Source organism: Chiloscyllium plagiosum, unplaced genomic scaffold (genome assembly GCF_037043375.1).
Source record: "Chiloscyllium plagiosum isolate Xiang-an unplaced genomic scaffold, Cpla_swu_hap1 HiC_scaffold_12, whole genome shotgun sequence".
NCBI classification, from domain to species: domain Eukaryota; kingdom Metazoa; phylum Chordata; class Chondrichthyes; order Orectolobiformes; family Hemiscylliidae; genus Chiloscyllium; species Chiloscyllium plagiosum.
The window spans coordinates 13,132,246-13,150,877 of record NW_028270150.1 but is presented as its reverse complement, the minus strand read 5'-3'; the positions used below and the strand labels follow the sequence as shown (position 1 = coordinate 13,150,877).

The window sequence follows — 18,632 nt, the reverse complement described above, 5'->3', positions numbered from 1 at the left end:
ATTTATATGTTTGGGTTTCTTTGGGTTGGTGATGCAATTTCCTGTGGCGATGTCATTTCCTGTTCTTTTTCTCAGGGGGTAGTAAATGGGATCTAACTTGATGTGTTTGTTGATAGAGTTCCGGTTGGAATGCCATGCTTCTAGGAATTCTCATGTGTATCTCTGTTTGGCTTATCCTAAGATGGATGTGTTGTCCCAGTCCTTATCTGTATGTAAGGATTCTAGTGAGAGAGGGTCATGTCATTTTGTGGCTAGTTGGTGTTCATGTATCCTGGTGGCTAGTTTTCTGCCTGTTTGTCCAATGTAGTGTTTGTTACAGTTCTTGCACGGTATTTTGTAAATGACATTAGTTTGATACAAACACTGCATTCAACTAACAACAGGACCCTCCAAGTACCAGACACATACTACGCCATCCCTACTGACAGGCTTATGTACCTTTCTTAGTCAACTCCAAATCCACTCCAGCTGGAAACCTGAGATGAGGGAGTCTTCTCTCCTTCAGACACAGGAACATAGAGTCTTTTCTATGCTATATGACCCACTGTGACTCAATGGTGTAGAAGCCCTTGAGCCTTCTCTTCCATTGAAGTAGATATGGCTGATCTTCTACCTCAATGCCATTTTCCCATAAGCTTCCAGACTGTCGACAAGCTTCTCTCCCCGTTTAGTTGGTTGTATCATGACTTCTTTGACCTTTGTTCTAGAGTTTGAGGGCTTAAGGTAATCAAACAAGCCAATAATTTCTCTCTATCCTCCATTATTAAGGAAGCCTAAATAAGACAAACTAACTGTAAAATTAGAGATAAGTTGTTCAGGAACAGTGGTAATCCAGAAATCTTTTCCTCATAAGACCACTGAGGTTTGCAAATTGAACATTTTAAAACAGATTTTTTTTTCTTAAATTTAGGTCAAGAGTATCAAAGGGATCAAGTGGCAGTAGATGGAGTTAAGCCACAGATCAGCCATGATCTAATTGAATGATGAAACAGACTCTGGGGAATGTATGATCTTTATCTACCCCTAGATTCCTAATCGAAAGGAAGCGAAAGCATTGGGAACCCAACTTGCTCCCCATGCAATGACCTGACAATAGGTATCTCAAGTCGAAAAGGATGGTGCTGGGAAAGCACAGCAGGTCAGACAGCATCCCAGGAGTAGGAGAGTTGACGTTTTGGGCATAATTCCTCCATCCCCTGAATGAAGGGCTTAAGCCCAAAACATTGGCTTTCCTGGTCCTCAGATGCTGCCTGATGTGCTGTGCTTTCCCAGCACCACCCTTTGTGACTCTGACTCTCCAGCATCTGCAGTCCTCACTTTCTCCTAATAGATCTCTCGAACCTGTTTCTGTTGTCATGAGATAGGTTGTGATAGACAGGTTATGATGGGTGAGCAGGCCCAGAATGTCCTTTACTTAAATCAGTGAGGAGAATCATAAGCACAGATCTTATTGTCTAAAACAATTAGTTCACATTTCACCAGAATCCTGATCTACATGTTCTAACTCTCTTTCATCTATGGATTGTCTTCCTTTAGAGATATATTTAACTCAGTTTTGCTCTTTTTAGCATAATTTACAACAGCAACATTTTTATGGGGTAGTCATAGTTCCAAAATGTAATACTCATCTTTCATCTTTGTCAACCATTAATTTTGCTCCTTTACCAATTGGGAAAATATGATTGTATGAATTAGGAGCAGGATGAGACCCCCATTTGGATCCTGGAGCCTGGCACACCATTTCATTAGATCATGACTCACCTGATTGTGACCTTGAATCCTCATTCCTGCATATTGGAGAGTGTAATGTTACTGAACTAGTAATGTATACCCCAGACCAATGCAATGGAAATGTAGGTTTGAATCCCACCTTGACAGATGATAGAATTCCAATTCAATCAAAATATGGAATTAAACGTGGGCCTGATTACAACCATGTAATCATTGCCGATTGTCATAACACACCACCTGGGACGGTAACATCCTTTAGGAAATGAAATCTGCCAATATGGTCTGGCCTACATGTGACTCCAGACCCACAGTGATGTGGTTGGTTCTTAACTACCCTCTGAACTGAACTAGCAGAAAGTGAGCATTACAGATGCTGGAGATCAGAGTCGAGAGTGTGGTGCTGGAAAAGTACTGCAGGTCAGGCAGCATCCGAAGAGCAGGAGAATCAACGTTTCAGGCATAAGCCCTTCATCACCCTCTGAAATAGCCTGACAAGCCCCTCAGTTCACCAGTTTTCAGGAATGGACAATAATGGCTGGCCTTAACTGTAGCACCGACATCCCATGAATTAATTTTTAAAAATGGGCAAAAGAGATACCTTCCTAGATACTAAATTATCTTAAAAACAATGAATAAGTGTGAGCCAGTTGAAATTCTGTCCACACAATCTTAGACAAAACAGATTGTAGATTAAGTGCTGAAGAACATTATCTAAGAACTCACGGTTTATAGGGTAACATATTCACATGGATAGAGGATTGCTTACACTGATGCTAAATGGATTTTTTTTTAGATTGCCAAGCTGTTAACTAGAGCATTGGCGTACAGGTCAATAGACAATAGGTGCAGGAGTCAGCCATTTGGCCCTTCGAGCCAACACCATCATTCATTATGATCATGGCTGATCATCCGCAATCAGTATCCTGTTCCTGCCTTATCCCCATAGCCCTTGTTTCCAGTATCTTTAAGAGCTCTATCCATCTCTTTATTGAAAGTATCCGGAGACTTGGCCTCCACTACATTCTGGGGCAGAGCATTCAATATATCCACCACTCTTACTTTCCCCTCAACTCTGTTCTAAATGGCCTACTCCTTATTTTTAAAGTGTGTCCTCTGGTTCTGAACTCACCCATCTGCGGAAACATGCTTCCTGCCTCCAGAGTGTCCACTTCTTTAATAATTTCCCTCTCATCTTCCTAAACTCAAGTGTATGCAAGCCCAGTTGCTCCAATCTTTCAACGTATGATGGACCTGCCATTCCAGAAATTGACCTCGTGAACCTACGCTGCACCCCCTCAATAGCCAGAATGTCCTTCCTCAACTTTGGAGACCAAAATTGCACACAATACACCAGGTGTGGTCTCACCAGGGCCCTGTACAGCTGCAAAAGGACCTCTTTGCCCCAAACTCAATTTCTCTTGTTATGAAGGCCACCATGTCATTAGCTTTCTTCACAGCCTGTTGTATCTGCATGCTTGCTTTCATTAGCTGATGTACAAGAACACCTGGAACTTGTTGCACTGCCCCTTCACCTAACTTGACTCCATTTAGACAGTAAATGATCAGTGCTGAGGCCTCCACAATTTACAATCAATATCAATGATTTGCATGATGGGATCAAATGTATGGCAGATAAGTTGTCAGAATATAAGAGAGACTGCAAAGGAATAAAAGGAATATAATTGGGTTAAATGAGTGGGAAAAACATTGGGAGAGTAACTTTAATATGGAAAAATGTAATACTCTCCATTTTGACAGGTAGAATAGCACAGCAGTCTGGAGGGGGACTGCAGAATCTATTGACACAGATAGGTATAGGATTGCCATGACTTAGATTCACAAAAGGCTAGTATGCAGATGCAGCAAGTGATTAGGAAGGCAAATGAAATTTGGTGTATATTATAAGGGGAATGAAAACCTTACAGCAGCTGTACAGGACCTCAGTGGGACCACATTTGGAGTACTACATATTGTTTTGGTCTTGTTAATTGAAAAAATTACAATTGTGTTTAAAGCAGTTCAGACAAGGTTCACTTGTCCCATTCCTGGGATGAAGGACCTATCTGATGAAGAAAAGTTAGGCCTAGACCCACTGGAGTTTAGAAGAATGAGAGATGATCTCATTGAAACACAAATTCTTGCTGGTGCTTGATAAGGTGGATACTGAGAACATGTTTCCCTTGAGGAGGAAAATAGAAGTAAAGGACAAAGAGAAAAATATCTTAAGGCAGAGATGATTTCTCTTTCCCCTCAGAGGGTCATTACCCCTACAGAATTCTCTTTCATAGAATGCAGCAGAAGCTAGATAATTAAATTCTGAGTTAAACAGAGTTTTGATAGATGACGGAGTCTGGTCGATGGGGGTGTGAGGGCGGACTGAAAAGTGGAGCTGAGACTACAGTCAGAGCAGCCATGATCTTCTGTTATCTTACCAAATGTGATGCAGGCTGAAAGGGCTGAATGGCCTACTCCTCAGTCTGAGAGTTCTACGGCAGTCAATATATTTATGCCATTGACACTAAACAGCTGAATACAGACACCCGAAGGCAGTGCAAGAACAGTTTTGTTTTCCTCTCTCTCTTTCCCTCAAGCTGTTAACTGCTGCTGGGTCTGATTCTATTCTGTGAATGCTGGCTACTTAATGGCGCTGGTCCATATTACCCAGTGACTGCTTATTATGCCCAAGCCCAGATGGTGAATGTCAGAGGCTTCTTTAACCAAACAGGGTTACTTCCAGCTGTGGCAGCCTATCACCACTCAAGAGTTTGACCTGCTGGTGGGAGTAGCTGAAGAATGTAACTGATATCCTCCCTCTCAGGTACATTAAAACCATTCACAGCACTGCCCCAGTTGAGACCAACACACTCTAGAAGCTAAACATGCACCCGTTACACATTAGTTCCAGAGCTCCTCAAAAACTCTTTGAAGACTGGAGTGTACTTTTCTGAATAATAAATGCCACAAACATACAGAGTCAAAGAGCTATACAGTTCCACAGCACAGAAACAAATCCCTCAATTTTACTCATCTGTACCAAGCAGATATCCCAATATGATCGAATCCAAATGGCCAGAATTTGGTCCATATCCCTCTCAATCCATCCTATTCATATACCCATCCCGATGCCTTTTAAATGGTGTAATTGTACCAGCCTCCACCACTACTTCTAGCAGCTCATTCTATATACACACTACCCTCCACATGAAAAAGTTACTCCTCAGGTCTTTTAAAAAAATCTTTCTCCCCTCACCTGAAACCTATGTCCTCTAGTTTTGGACACCCCCACCCGAGGAAAAAGATCTTAACTGTTCATCATATGCATGCCCCTCATGATTTTATAAACTTCTATAAGGTCACCCCTCAGCCTCCAACGTTCCAAGGAAAATAGCCACAGCCTATTCAGCCTTTCTCTTTAACTCACGCTCTCCAATCCCAGCAACATCCTTGTAAATCTTTTCTACACCCTCTCAAGTTTAACTACATCCTTCCTTTAGAAAGGCAACCAGAATTGTACACAGTCTTCGAAAAATAGCTGAACCAATGTTCTGCTTCAAAATAATGTCCCAACTCCTACACCCATTGCACTGGCCAATGAAGACAAGCTTGCCAAATGCCTTCTTCACAACCATGTCTACCTGGGACTGGTTGACTTACACTGGCTCCCAGTCAAGAAATGGCTCGATTTTAAAATCCTCATCTTTGTCTTCAAAGCCCTCTGTTGACTTTTTAATACTCACAGATATGCCCATCCCTAATTACCCAGAGGGGCAGCTAAGAGTCAACCACATTGCTGTGGATCTGGAATCACATGTAGGCCAGACCAGGTAAGGATGGCAGTTTCCTTCATTAAAGGGCATTAGGGAGCCAGAGGGTTTTTTCCTGACAATCGATAATGAATTCATGGTCATCATTAGACCCTTGCTTCCAGATTCTTCTTTAATTCAAACTCCACCAACTGCCATGGCGGAACTTAAACCTGGGTCACTAGAACATGGGCGAGTTTCTGGATTGTTAGTCTAGCGATGATACCATTAGGCTATTGCCTCCCCACTTGGTCCTCCCAAGCCTTATGATCTCCTCCAGCCCCTCACATCTCTCTGAAATGTCTACTCTTCGTATTCTGATCATTTGAGCTTCCCTGATTTTAGTTGATCTCCCATTGATGGCTGTGCCTTCAGCTACCTTGGCCCTAAGCTCTGAAAGTCCCTCCTTTAAACTCTGCCTTTTGACCTGGCTGTCCTCTATTCCTTGGCAAAGGCTTTGTGTAATGCCTCCTTATGAGGTTCAATGTTATACTTTGTTTTATAATGGTCCTAAGAAGCATCATAAGCCATTTTATTAAAAGGTGCTACCTAAGCCTCTGTTGTTATTGATCATAATATTTGTAATTTTAAAGTTTAACCTTCAAGCTTCTAAACTGCCCCATTCTTATGTGTGACGCAGGTCAAAATTAATACAATGTCTGAAATGAATGCAGGTATTAAACATATTGGAATATTGCTAAACAGCTTATAACATGCTTGATTTCACAGTCAGGTCTCCAGACTTCTCCTACTGCATATTCTTCAGTTCAAAATCAGGGATCATGAGATTTTTTCAGGTCTCTTTGAACATTCAACATCAAATCAGCGAACATTATACCCAAACATTTGTATACACGCACAAACAGATTCAAGAAAAGCTTCTTCCCTGCTGTTATCAGACTTTTGAATGGACCTCTTTAATGTTAATGTTGATCTCTCTACCCTCTTCTTGGCAGCTGTAACACTGTATCCTACACTCTGTTGTGTTACCTTCATGTGCTTATATAGTATGATCTGCCTGGAAAGCACTTGAATCAACACTTTTCACTATACCTCAGTAACTGCTAGTTACCCTATCTGCATAGAATCTAACTCCCTTCTAGTCAATCTTACTCGATGGAATCCCATTAGATTAAATGCGTTCCCATTCACTCCAATTGTACAGAATCAAAATGAATTAAAATCCTTCTCATTCACTCCCATTGTATTGACCAGTATTGAACAAAGGCAATCTCTTGCAAATCAGAAATCAAGTGCATCAATTTGTTTCCACTGTATGGAATCCCAGTGGTCAAACCCTCCTTATTAATTCCTATTGTTTGAAATTGCATTGCATCAAGTCCTTCCATTGTAATGATAGAACCAAAACCAATGCTTAATGAAGGATCATTATAACTTTCTCAGCTTTGTATTCTCCCTCTATCATAAAACCCAGTGACATATTCACCTCTTTCTGAACTTGCCTTGCTACCTCCAACAATTCATACACACATACCCAAAGCCTTCCTTGATAAAACTGTGCCTTTTGTATTATATTGTGAAAGGAAGAATGAGGATATTCAATGTGTCACTTCTCACTGATCTATGTTATATTTCTTTTTGCCACAAGTGCACTCATTCCATCTATCTCTGTCCTCCTCGCAGTCCAGAATACTTGAGAGTTTTGTGTCATCAGCAAAGTTTGAAAGTGCATCCTGCACACCCATGTCTAAGTCATTAACATATCAAGCTGTGGTCTCAGCACCAAATACCACTGTATACCTCTTTCCAGTTCGTAAAACAACTGTTCACCTCTGACCTCCTGTCACTCAACCAGCTTTCTATCCACATCACTATCTAATTTTTTCCACAACTTTGACTTTGCTGACAAGTCAATTGTGCAGCATTTAGCAAGCACCTTTGGAAGTCCAGGTCCACCATAATTAACTGCATTACCCACATTGAGTCTCTTTTTTGCTTTATCAAAACTCATTCAACACAAATCTGTGCCAGGTTCCAAACTGATGCACACTTTTCCAAGTGATGGTTCATTTTGTCCCATTAAACCATTTCTAACCACCGAGATTAAACCAACCAACTAGTAGTTACTCAATTAATTCTTATACACTGCTTTAAACGATGATGTAACATCTGTATTTCTCCAGTCATCTGCCACCATTTCTATATTTGAGGATTGGAAGAACATGGCCAGAGCTCTCCCCATTTTCTCACTTACAACCCTCAGTATCCTTGGACCTATTCCAAATAGTCCTGGAAAATTATCATCTTTCAGTAGTTAATTTCTCTAATGCATTTTTTTCAAATAGTGTCTCATCTAAGTCTTCCTTCGCTTAAGCAATTCTGACAAAAAATCTTATGAGTTTTGAAAAATTGACTCGATTTTTTCCTCTCTCCACAGATGCTGCCAGACTTGCTAAGTTTCTCAGTGTTGTTCCTCCTTCACTATGACTTAGTTACTATATTCTTCCTTAGCAAAGACATGTGCAAAATATGCATTTGATACCCCAGTCATTCTTGCTGCTTTCGGGCACAGAAACCCTTTTGGTCTCTAATGAACCACACCATTTACAATTTATATGAAGATAAAAAAGACTCTTAGATTTCCTTTTATTTCAGTTTATTCGGTCTCTCAGTTATTTTATTTCGGTCTCTCCTCACACTGTCTTTTTGCCTCTTTTGTTTTCTTTTAAACGTCCCCTTTATACTTTGTATATTTGACCTAGTTCTCAATTGTATTATTAACAGCCATATCACTATTGTCATACGTCTTCTTTATCTTACCCTTTAACCATTTCATCATTCTGGGAATGCTAAATGTGTTTGCCCTATTTTTCTCCCTTGTGAGAGCATACCTGGACTGTACCTGAACTATTGCTTCTTTGACAGCAGCCCACTGTTCTGTGACAGTTTTGCCATCCCACCTCTGATTCCAATCCTCCCAGGACAGATCTGTTCTCATGCCACTGAAATTCACCCTCTCCCATTCAAGTATTTCTGCCCTGGACTGCTCCTTGGTCTCACTTCCCAACTAATCTAATTCTTACGGTACACAACGATCAGTGTTCCCTAAACATTCCTCTGGTGGCATGATCTATTTGACTGACCTTATTCCCCAGAACCAGTTCCAACAATATCGTTTTCTCATTTGGACTGGGAATAAGCTGATTCACATGACCACAGTTGAAAACCTTTCACCCTCACCCTCCGCTCTTTGCTCTACCACAATGGCAATGTAAGCCCCGCCAGTATCACTGTTTTATTGCTTGAATCCCTCTGTAATTTCCCGATAAGTGTTCCTCTAAATATTTCCTTATTGTTGGTCAGGGATAGAATTACAACCATTAGTGTGTAATGGAACCTCTACTGCTTCTCCCCCCATCTTTGCGTGATTGTAACATTTGATTGTGTTATTTCTTCTAGTTGTTAATATCACTCAGTGAGAATAGGCCTAATGTCAAATACACACTCTGCCTCAGTTTGTAGTCCCTTCCCTGCACCCTGTGAAAGTATTCAAAAATGATACATATCACATACACACAGGCACCTGCAAGATTTGAGAATCTCATTACCTTTGTGTAAAACATACCCATTTTTATTGTCTCGATTAGATTGAATCAGTGAGCAAATAATGAATCTGGCTGCTGTACAAGTCTTTGCAATTTGGACATTCCTGCTGACAGTTTGAACAAAGCCTACTCCTAACATTAATATCTCTCTCTAAGCCTGAATCGAGTGGGTTCCCCAATCAAGTCTGAGATTGGAGAGGAACAGAAGGGTCAATGAAGCTGTTGGAATGGAAGCAACAGCTCAGCCAGCGTTATGCAAATATTATCAGAGGAGAAAAGGAAAGGAAATAGGTCACCCCGGTCAGGGAATCTGTAATGTGCTTATCAGAAATAAACTGTGTGCGAAAATTAACAGGGTATAAATTAGCAATTAATTAGATTACTTACAGTGTGAAAACAGGCCCTTCGGCCCAACAAGTCCACACCGACCCTCCAAAGAGCAATTCCCCTATATTTACCCCTACACCTAACACTACAGGCAATTTAGCACGGCCAATTCACCTAACCTGCACATTTTTGGACTGTGGGAGGAAACCGGAGCACCCGGAGGAAACCCACACAGACACGGGGAGAATGTGCAAACTCCACACACACAGTTGCCTGAGGCGGGAATTGAACCCAGGTCTCTGGCGCTGTGAGGCAGCAGTGCTAACCACTCTGCCACCGTGCCGCCCATTAATAATGAGAAAATGTAGTGGGAAGGAAGCAGGTCTGAGGTAAGGCGAGATAAGCACAAGATTAGATTAGATTAGATTAGATTATTTACAGTGTGGAAACAGGCCCTTTGGCCCAACAAGTCCACACCGCCCCGCCGAAGCGCAACCCACCCATACCCCTACATTTACCCTTATCCTAACACTACAGGCAATTTAGCATGGCCAATTCACCTGACCTGCACATCTTTGGACTGTGGGAGGAAACCGGAGCACCCGGAGGAAACCCATGCAAACACGGGGAGAATGTGCAAACTCCACACAGTCAGTCGCCTGAGGCGGGAATTGAATCCGGGTCTCTGGCGCTGTGAGGCTGCAGTGCTAACCACTGTGCCACCGTGCCACCCACAAAGGGTCCCAAAATTCCTTGGGTCCTGTTATAACTGCATGGATTGTGCCTCATGGGTGCCCATGTAGAATGGCACCACCTGCCTGTTACTGAATACCAGAATCGAGTTCACCTGGCCATTGGTGGGAGTTTTCCAAGCACAACCTCACCTTGATCCATTCCAGCCATTGTTTCATCGACCTTTTGACGGCATTATCAGTTGGGTCACAATTACAGCGAGTCATAGAGTTACAGACTTCTTTGCAATAGTGAGAAACACCATGGTGTTTCAGCTTGTTAATCTAAAAATTTCTGAAATGTCTTGAGGATTCCTGCCTCTATTATCCTTTTAGGCACCAAGTTCCACTCTCTGGGTGAAAATCTTTTTCCTCAAATCATCTCTAAACCTTCTACTGTTTGCCTGAACAGTATGCTCCCTGGTTATTGAACCCACGAATGTTAAGAAAAGTTTTTCCCTATCTCTCCTATCTGTGCCCATCTTAACTTTGCACAGTTCAGTCAGATACGCCTCAGCCTTCCCTGCCCTAGGTGCTCGAGATGGATCTGGTCACATTAGTAAAGCCAAATAGTTGCAGTGGAAGAAAAACAAAGTTCTCCAGCTGCTGGAGATTTGAAATAAAAACACAAAGTGTGGGCAAAACTCCACAGCTCTGGCAACATTTGCGGAGTATGAAATGTTTCATATTGGACTCGAAATGTGAACTGTTTCTGTCTCCACAGGAGTTGCCAGACCTCTTGTGTCCTGCCAGCACTTTCTGTTTTTAGTTGGAGCGGAATATCAGCCTAAATGTTGTGGGACTGAAATCCCACGATCGTCAAACTTCAGAAGTGATAGCCCTGGCAGCAGAGCTACAGCTGACATCTGAAAAAACAGCAGGTATTCTGAGGGGTTTGGCAATGAGACAAGATAGGGCCATGGAGGTTCAATCATTGACCGAGATCAACAAATTATCAGAAAGGAAGGGTATCAAAGGATATAAGAACATACAAACATAAGAACTAGGAGCAGAAGTAGGCCACCTGTCCCCTCCAGCCTGCTCTGCTATTCAGTCAGATCATGGCTGATCTTTTATGGCCTCAGCTCCACTTACCCGCCCTCTCACCATAACCCTTAATTCCTTTACTGTTCAAAGAAGTATTTATCTTAGCTTTAAAAACACTAACTAAGGAAACTTCAACTACTTCACTGGGCAGGGAATTCCATAAATTCACAACCCTCAATTCGGTTCTGTTCCCCCTAATTTTGAGGCTACGCCCTCTTATCCTAGTTTCACCCGCCAGTGGAGACATTCTCTCTACCTCTATCTTATCTATTCCCTTCATAATTTTAAGTGTTTCTACAAGATACCCCCTCATTCTTCTGAATTCTAATGAATATAATCCCAGTCTACTCAGTCTCTCCTCATACACCAACCTCCTCAACTCCGGAATCAACCCAGTGAACTTCCCCTGCACCCCCTCTAGTGCCAGTACATCCTTTCTCAGGTAAGGAGACCGGTGCAGGAAAAAGGCAGAGAGGTAAAAGATCAACCAATGACATGTCCCAAGAGTGAACAGAAAAATTATCTTGATGAAACGATAGCATAATCTAGTGCTGGTAACAGTGACCCAGAACCCAAGGTTAATATTCTGGAGACAAGGGTCAAGTCCTACCACGGCAGCTGAAAAAATTTGAATTCAATCAAACAAAATCAGGAATTGAGACAAAGCCAGCTTAATGGTGGCTATGTAATTACTGATGATTGTTCATAAAAACCCATCTGGTTCAACAATGCCCTTCAGGGAAGGAAATCTGCCATCCTTATCTAGTCTGGACTACATAATACCAGACTAATAACACTATAGTTGCCTCTTAACTGTCCTCTGACCAATTAGGAATCAAAATAAACATTGGTCTAGCCAACGACACCCATATCCAGTAAACAAATGTTTAAAAATCTAATTGAATAATCGAGTTAGATCAGGATTTGATGGGGGAAGGTGGGTAAGCTGGTTGGTCTACTCGTTTCTATTTCCTGTGTTCTTATGAATAAGAATTCCTTTTATCTTAATAGTAGATGCAAATGGTTTAAATCGGCGAAGTGATAAGGTGAGGAAAATACAAAGAGTAGTTGGGTTAGGCTTGATCAATAATTCAATCTTCAGATCAGGGAAATAGTGACAAGGTGGTTTGTGGGGAAATAGTGGCTTGGTGGTGATCTTGCTAGACTAAAGATCCAGACTTCTGGGGATACAGGTTCAAATCCTGCGACAACCACCGTAAACCTTGAATTGAGAACCAGTTCAAAAGACTATCATCCCATCTGGTTCATTGTCTTCCAACAGGGAAGAACATCTACCATCCTTATCGTGTATGTGACTCCAGCCCCACAGCAATGTGGTTGACTCCTTTCCGCTTTCTCAAAATAACCAAGCAAACCCCACGTGATTCAAAGGCATTCTGGGATGGGTAACAAATACTGGTCCTGCCAGTTATGCCCACGTCCCAAATCAAACCATCTCAGAAGCACCAGCCTGGGCTCAATTAGCTAATCTCTAACAGGTTAGTGGATTGGGACTCTACTGTGGGTCTTAGTCACACTAGAGTAGAGAATTGAAAAAAAACAGCCATGGTTCCCATACTAGCCTGTTAGGAAAATCAACTGTTCCAGTGGTTAGGATCTAGAATGTGATGCCTAAACAGCTGGTGGAAATAAATTCAAGAATAACCTTTCAAAGGGAAGTAACTGAGTGTATTTAACTCAAACAGATCAGTTCTTGATTAGTAAGGGGGATCAAAGTTTACAGGGAGAAGACAGAAGAGACAGATCAACCATGATCGAATGGGGGAGCAGACTAAATGGGCTGAACTGCCTAATTCTGCTCCTATAGCTTATGGTTTTATGGAATTGGATATGTATCGGAGGAAAGAAAATTCCAAGGAATGAGGATTGGGAATCATTTGATTTCTGTTCCACTTGGCTGGAGCAGGGTTGATGGGCCAAAGATGGCTTATGCCCGAAACGTCGATTCTCCTGTTCCCTGGATGCTGCCTGACCTGCTGCGCTTTTCCAGCAACACATTTTCAGCAAAGATTCTCCTACACTGTGCAGTTCTATGATCCTGTGACTCAGCATCTGCCTCATACATCAAAGACAATTACTTGGATAAGGCACCAGAGGGCATGAGTCAGCAGTTTGAGAGTGGGTGAGGGAAAATGAGGGATATATCCAGAACTTTCTAACACTCCCTATTTTTGAGGTGCTGGTCCATCAAACATCTCTGAAACCAAAAGCTTTCTAGTACATTCAACGCCGTAAATGAGGAGAGACCACTGTCATATACAGCTGGCAATAACATAGGCAAATGTACTTACTCAATTAATCCTTCTTTTCACCATGTGATACCTTCCCCATCTTGGTCAATGTGTTCCTGCAACAGAAAATATTTAAATGATCCTTCATGGTTTTGCTCTCCGAATAACAACTGCAGAAGTGACTCATGCAACTTCTGAGGGGTTTTATTTTCAGAACATTCAAGTGTCACTCTCAATTTCAATCACAACTCACTTTAGATTGTGTAGCAACCTCAAAGGGGCCAGAAGCAGCTGCTCGAGGATTTGTGGCTAAGAGGTGAGCAAGGTGCAAAGGGTGAAAAGTCAAAACCAAGAAAAACATCATTTTTTTCTTCAAAATTCACTCACAAGATGTAGGTGTCACTGGCTAAGAGCCATACCGTGGACTGAGAGTCACACATAGACTAGATCAGGTAAGAACCCAGCAAATTTCCTCCCCTAAAGAATATTATAGTGAACCAGGTGAGTTCTTTCCCCCAACAATGGCTTCGTTGTCAAAACTAGACTTCCAGAATATTGAGTGAATTCAAATACCACCACCTGTGGTGGCAGAAATTGTACCCAGACTCCCCAGAACATGGCTTAGATTTTTGCACTAACAGTCTAGTCATATTAGTACTCGGCCATGACCTCTCCCAGTGTAACACTAACAGAAGAAGATTTCTGAGTATTTTCACAAGGATAGTAAGATACAAGTTTAAGAGCCGTGAGGTTTTGATGCAGCTCTACAAGTGCCTGGAGAGACCACACTTGGAATATTTTGTCCAGTTCTGGTCGCCCTATTGTAGGAAAGACACAGAGGTTTAGGAGGGGTACAAAGAAGGTTTACCAGGATGCTGCCTGGACTGGAGGGTTGAATAAGCTCGGACTTTTCTCTCTGGAGAGAAGGAGGAAGAGAGGAGACCTGATTGAGGTAAACAAGATAATGAGTGGAATAGATAGAGTCAATAGCCAGAGACTTTTCCCCAATTCAGGATTGACTGGTATGAGGAATCATAGTTTTAAGATATTAAAGGAAGGTATAAAGGAGATGTCAGAGGTAGGTTCTTTACGCAGAGAGTTGTGAATGCATGGAATGCGTTGCCAACTGTGGTGGTGGAAGCAGAGTCATTGGGGACATTTAAGCAACTGCTGGACATGCACATCGATAGCAGTAAGTTGAGGACTGCACAAGTTAAGTTATTATATTTTACATTAGGATTAAACCTCGGCACAACATCATGGGCCAAAGGGCCTGTTCTGTGCTATACTTTTTCTATGTTCTATGTTCTAAGATGAAATCTAAGACCTAGTGAATGGCACTCTCTGGGGCCTTGAACAAGGTAGCTGTAAAGAGGTGGTTTCCCATTGTTAGGCATTCTAAGAGCGCAGGGCGTAATGTCAGAATAAGGGTTCAGGACAGATTCAAGGAGGAATTTCTTCTCCCAGAGTGAACTTGTGGAATTCTTTACTGCAGAGCCATAATGGGTCTTCTGGTAGTGTCCCTCCCCTAGACCAAGAGGCCTGAGTTCAAGTTTCACCTGCTCCAGTGGTGTGTAATAACATCTCTGAACAGGTTGAATAGAAAAATAGGTTAAATGAAAAAGGTTGGGTTCTTCAGTATATTCAAAGGAGAGATGTACAGATGTTTAATCAGTAAAGAAATCAAGGGTTATAGGGAAAAGCCTGAGGAAAGTAGACCTGAGGACTATCGGATCAGCCGTGATCTCATTGAATGGTGAAACAAACTCGTTAGTCCTACTTCCGATCCTGGCCTTTCCTTGGAGACAAAAGATTCACGACATGACGATATTAAGTCATAATCAAGATTAGCACTCCCAGTGTAGTACCAAGCCTTACTGTCAGAGTATTGTCCTTTTGGTGAGATGTTAAACTGAAACCCTCTCAAGAGAAGGTAAAAGATTCAAAAATGAAATTTTGGAAAAGCACAGAGGTCCCATCCTGAGCCAGTGTTAATTGTACAGCTAATGTGATTACAAAGATATTATCTGGTTAATACAGCTTTCTGTGGATGCCCGTTGTATAGTATTTGGCTGTCATGCATCCTACATTACAATACTTTGAATCTGCCATTGATGAAGGGTATGTAAGTTATTTTGATCTTGGAGTAGGATAAAAGGGTGGCACAACATCAAGGGCCAAAGGGCATGTACTGTTCTATACTGTTCTATGAGGTATTCAGTGTTGTTTTGAAGTCTTGAAAGCTGCTATATAAATGCAAAATCTGTCTTTTTATGCAGGAATGACAGACTATTTAAGTTGAGGAACTGATAGGTGGTTGTAGCAAAACAAATCCTAGCGATGCTGGAAAAGCACAGCCGGTCAGGCAGCATCCGAGGAACAGGACAGTCAACGTTTCGAGCATGAGCTCTTCATCAGGAATGAGGGGGAGGCCCAAGGGGGCTGAGAGATAAATGGGAGGGGGGGTGGGGAAGATAACTGGGAATGCGATAGGTAGATACAGGTGGGAGGTGATGGTGATAGGTCGGACAGGAGGATGGAGCGGATAGGTAGGAAGGAATTCGAACAGGTAAAATAGTTCAAGAGGGCGGTGCAGAGTTGGAAGGTTGGATCTGGGATAAGGTGGTGGTAGGGGAAATGAGGAAACTGGTGAAATTGACATTGATCCCATGTGGTTGGCATGTCCAAAGACAAAGATGAGGCATTCTTCCTCCAGGCATTGAGTGGCATTGGAGAGGCATTCAAGTTCTAGACCTCCTCCACCACCAAACTCTAGCCACCTGATGCCTGGAGGAAAAACACCTCATCTTCTGCCTTGGGACCCTTCAATCACATGGGATTAACGTGGATTTCACCAGTTTCCTCATTTCTGTTTACCCGCCTATCCCAGATCCAATCTTCCAACTTGGCACCACCCTCTTGAACTGTTCTACCTGTCCATCTTCCTTCCCACATATCCGCTCCATCCTATCACCATCACTACTCCCCCACCATCATCTACCTATTACATACCCAGCTGACTTCCCCTCAGCCCCACCCACCTCCCATTTATCTCTCAGCCCTCTTGGGCCACCCCCTCATTTCTGATTAAGAGTCCATGCTGGAAACGGTGACCCTCCTGCTCCTCAGATGCTGCCTGACCGGCTGTGCTTTTCCAGCACCACACTTTTTGACTCTGATCTCAGCATCTGCAATTCTCACTTTCTCCTATATCCCAGTGATGGTCAGCATGGTCAAAGATTCCTCACTTTCTCCTATATCCCAGTGATGGTTAGCATGGTCAAAGGTTAGCCATAGAGAAAACTGGATGATGCAGAGGCAAGGGCATTTTCTTAATCAACCTGTTCAGAGATGTTATTACACACCTCTGCAGCAGATAGGACTGGAACCCAAGTCTCCAAGCTCAGAGGCAGGAACACTACCATTGCACCACAGGAGACCCAGAAATGCTAGAGTTGAAGAGAAATAGATAATTTTTAAAAAAACCTGGTCAAATGTTGATGACACAGCTCTTGGGTTTTGAATCCAGGCCTTCCTAGCTCAATGTGGCAGGGTCACTACCACTGTGCCATCATATCCCTTCAGGCCTGGAAAAGTACTTGAACTGAAGAGGTTTTATGCTTATTTAACCCAATTTCTTAATCAACATGTTCAGAGATGTTATCACACACCTCTGGAGCAGGTGAAACTTGAACTCAGGCCTCTTGGTGCAGGGGTAGAGACTCCACCACCTTAGAAAAGCACTTGAAGACGATTTCTTTTTAAACTCAACCTTTTTTTTTGAAACTGCGACGTTATTATTCACCTCTAGAGCAGACGGGTCTAGAACCCGGGCCTCTCAGTTCAGGGATAGGGACACTACAACCACGATACAAGAGCCCCTTAACGCCTGAGGAAAGTACTTGAATTGAAGGGGAATAAGCTCTCGGCTCTAAGTGTTTACAGACCTCAGTAAATCAAGAAAGAGCCTCCATTCACTGCCCCCTCAGTGGGGAAACTGCTTAAAACAAACTATCCGCAATTAGTGAACAATAACTCACTCAGCTACACGCTGCTCCCAGTGTTTATTCACATCAGACACGAATTGTTTCCCGCTTTATGTACAGACTAACACCTGGTGGGCTTTAAGGAATCAAAGACAAATTACAGCTGTCTCTAGCTCGCTTGTTCTGTAAACAAGGCAATGGATTTAGAACCCAAGGCTGTCAGCAGCCATTCAGAAAGAGGTTTGTGTCTTTGTAATCCTAGAAGGGTCGAAAGTCTTACCAAGAGATTGTCAGCTCTAACATTGCTCTGCTGTTTGTTTTGTACACCTTACAGCCCTCTATCAGCACCATTCTTTCCACCGCGGAGCTGCAAACAATGAAGCCAGGCGGTGTGCAGAGAAGCAGCGTTTGTAGGGAATTCAGAGAATGACTCAAAAAGTGGACAACTGCGAGACTGCCCTGAAAGAGGGGTTTTTCTTTTGTTTTTGGAGCTTTATGGCAAGCGAGTGGCCGGGAGCGCAGACTAGTGCCACGCCGATAAGTAGAGCCGGGTAGAGCTGGGTAGCGTTACTGCTTCATAGCTTCAAGGACCCGAGTTCGATTTCAGCCTCTGGTGTTGTCTTTGTGGAGTTTGCACTTTCACCTCTAGGTGCTTTGGTTTCCTCCCATAGTCTAAAGCAGGTTAGGTGGATGGGCCATGCTAAATTGATGACAGCATCCAGAGATGGGTAGCCATGGGCAACATAGGGTAGGTGGGTAAGTCTGAGTGGGATGCTTTTAGGCTAGCTGGTATGGATTTGTTGGGCCAAATGGCCTGTTTTCACACTGTAGGGATTCTGTGAATTTATACCTAAAGAATTCAAAACAGCCCCTCCTTTTTATTTTGCTCCAATCAAATCACACTTTTCTTTCCAGAGGACTGACCTTGTGGCTATCTCATAGCCATAACCCACAACAGCTTTGTACTACAAGGAGAAAGTGAGGACTGCAGATGCTGGAGATCAGAGCCCAGAGAGTGGTGCTGGAAAAGCACGACAAGTCAGGCAGTATCCCAGGAGCAGGAGAGTCGATGTTTCGAGCATAAGCCCTTCATCAGGAATATTGATAAAGAGCTTTGTACTACAAGTTGACATGGAATGTTGCAGTGAATCCGAGCAAAGTTATCGATTGACTTCAAAGAGATGTCTCT

At 42.7% G+C, this 18,632-nt stretch overlaps 1 long non-coding RNA gene across 9 annotated transcripts in view; it reads right to left on the bottom strand.

Moving 5' to 3' along the window:
• Positions 1-18,632, bottom strand: part of LOC122555422 (uncharacterized) — a 331,724-nt gene that overhangs the window by 254,032 nt on the left and 59,060 nt on the right. For 8 of the 9 annotated variants that reach the window (XR_015758781.1, XR_006313264.2, XR_006313266.2 and 5 more), the window contains one exon: positions 13,518-13,573. The exons of the other annotated variant lie outside the window; for it this stretch is intronic. This is a non-coding gene — a long non-coding RNA (uncharacterized LOC122555422). The remainder of the gene's footprint in view (positions 1-13,517; positions 13,574-18,632) is intronic. 9 annotated transcript variants of the gene reach the window in all.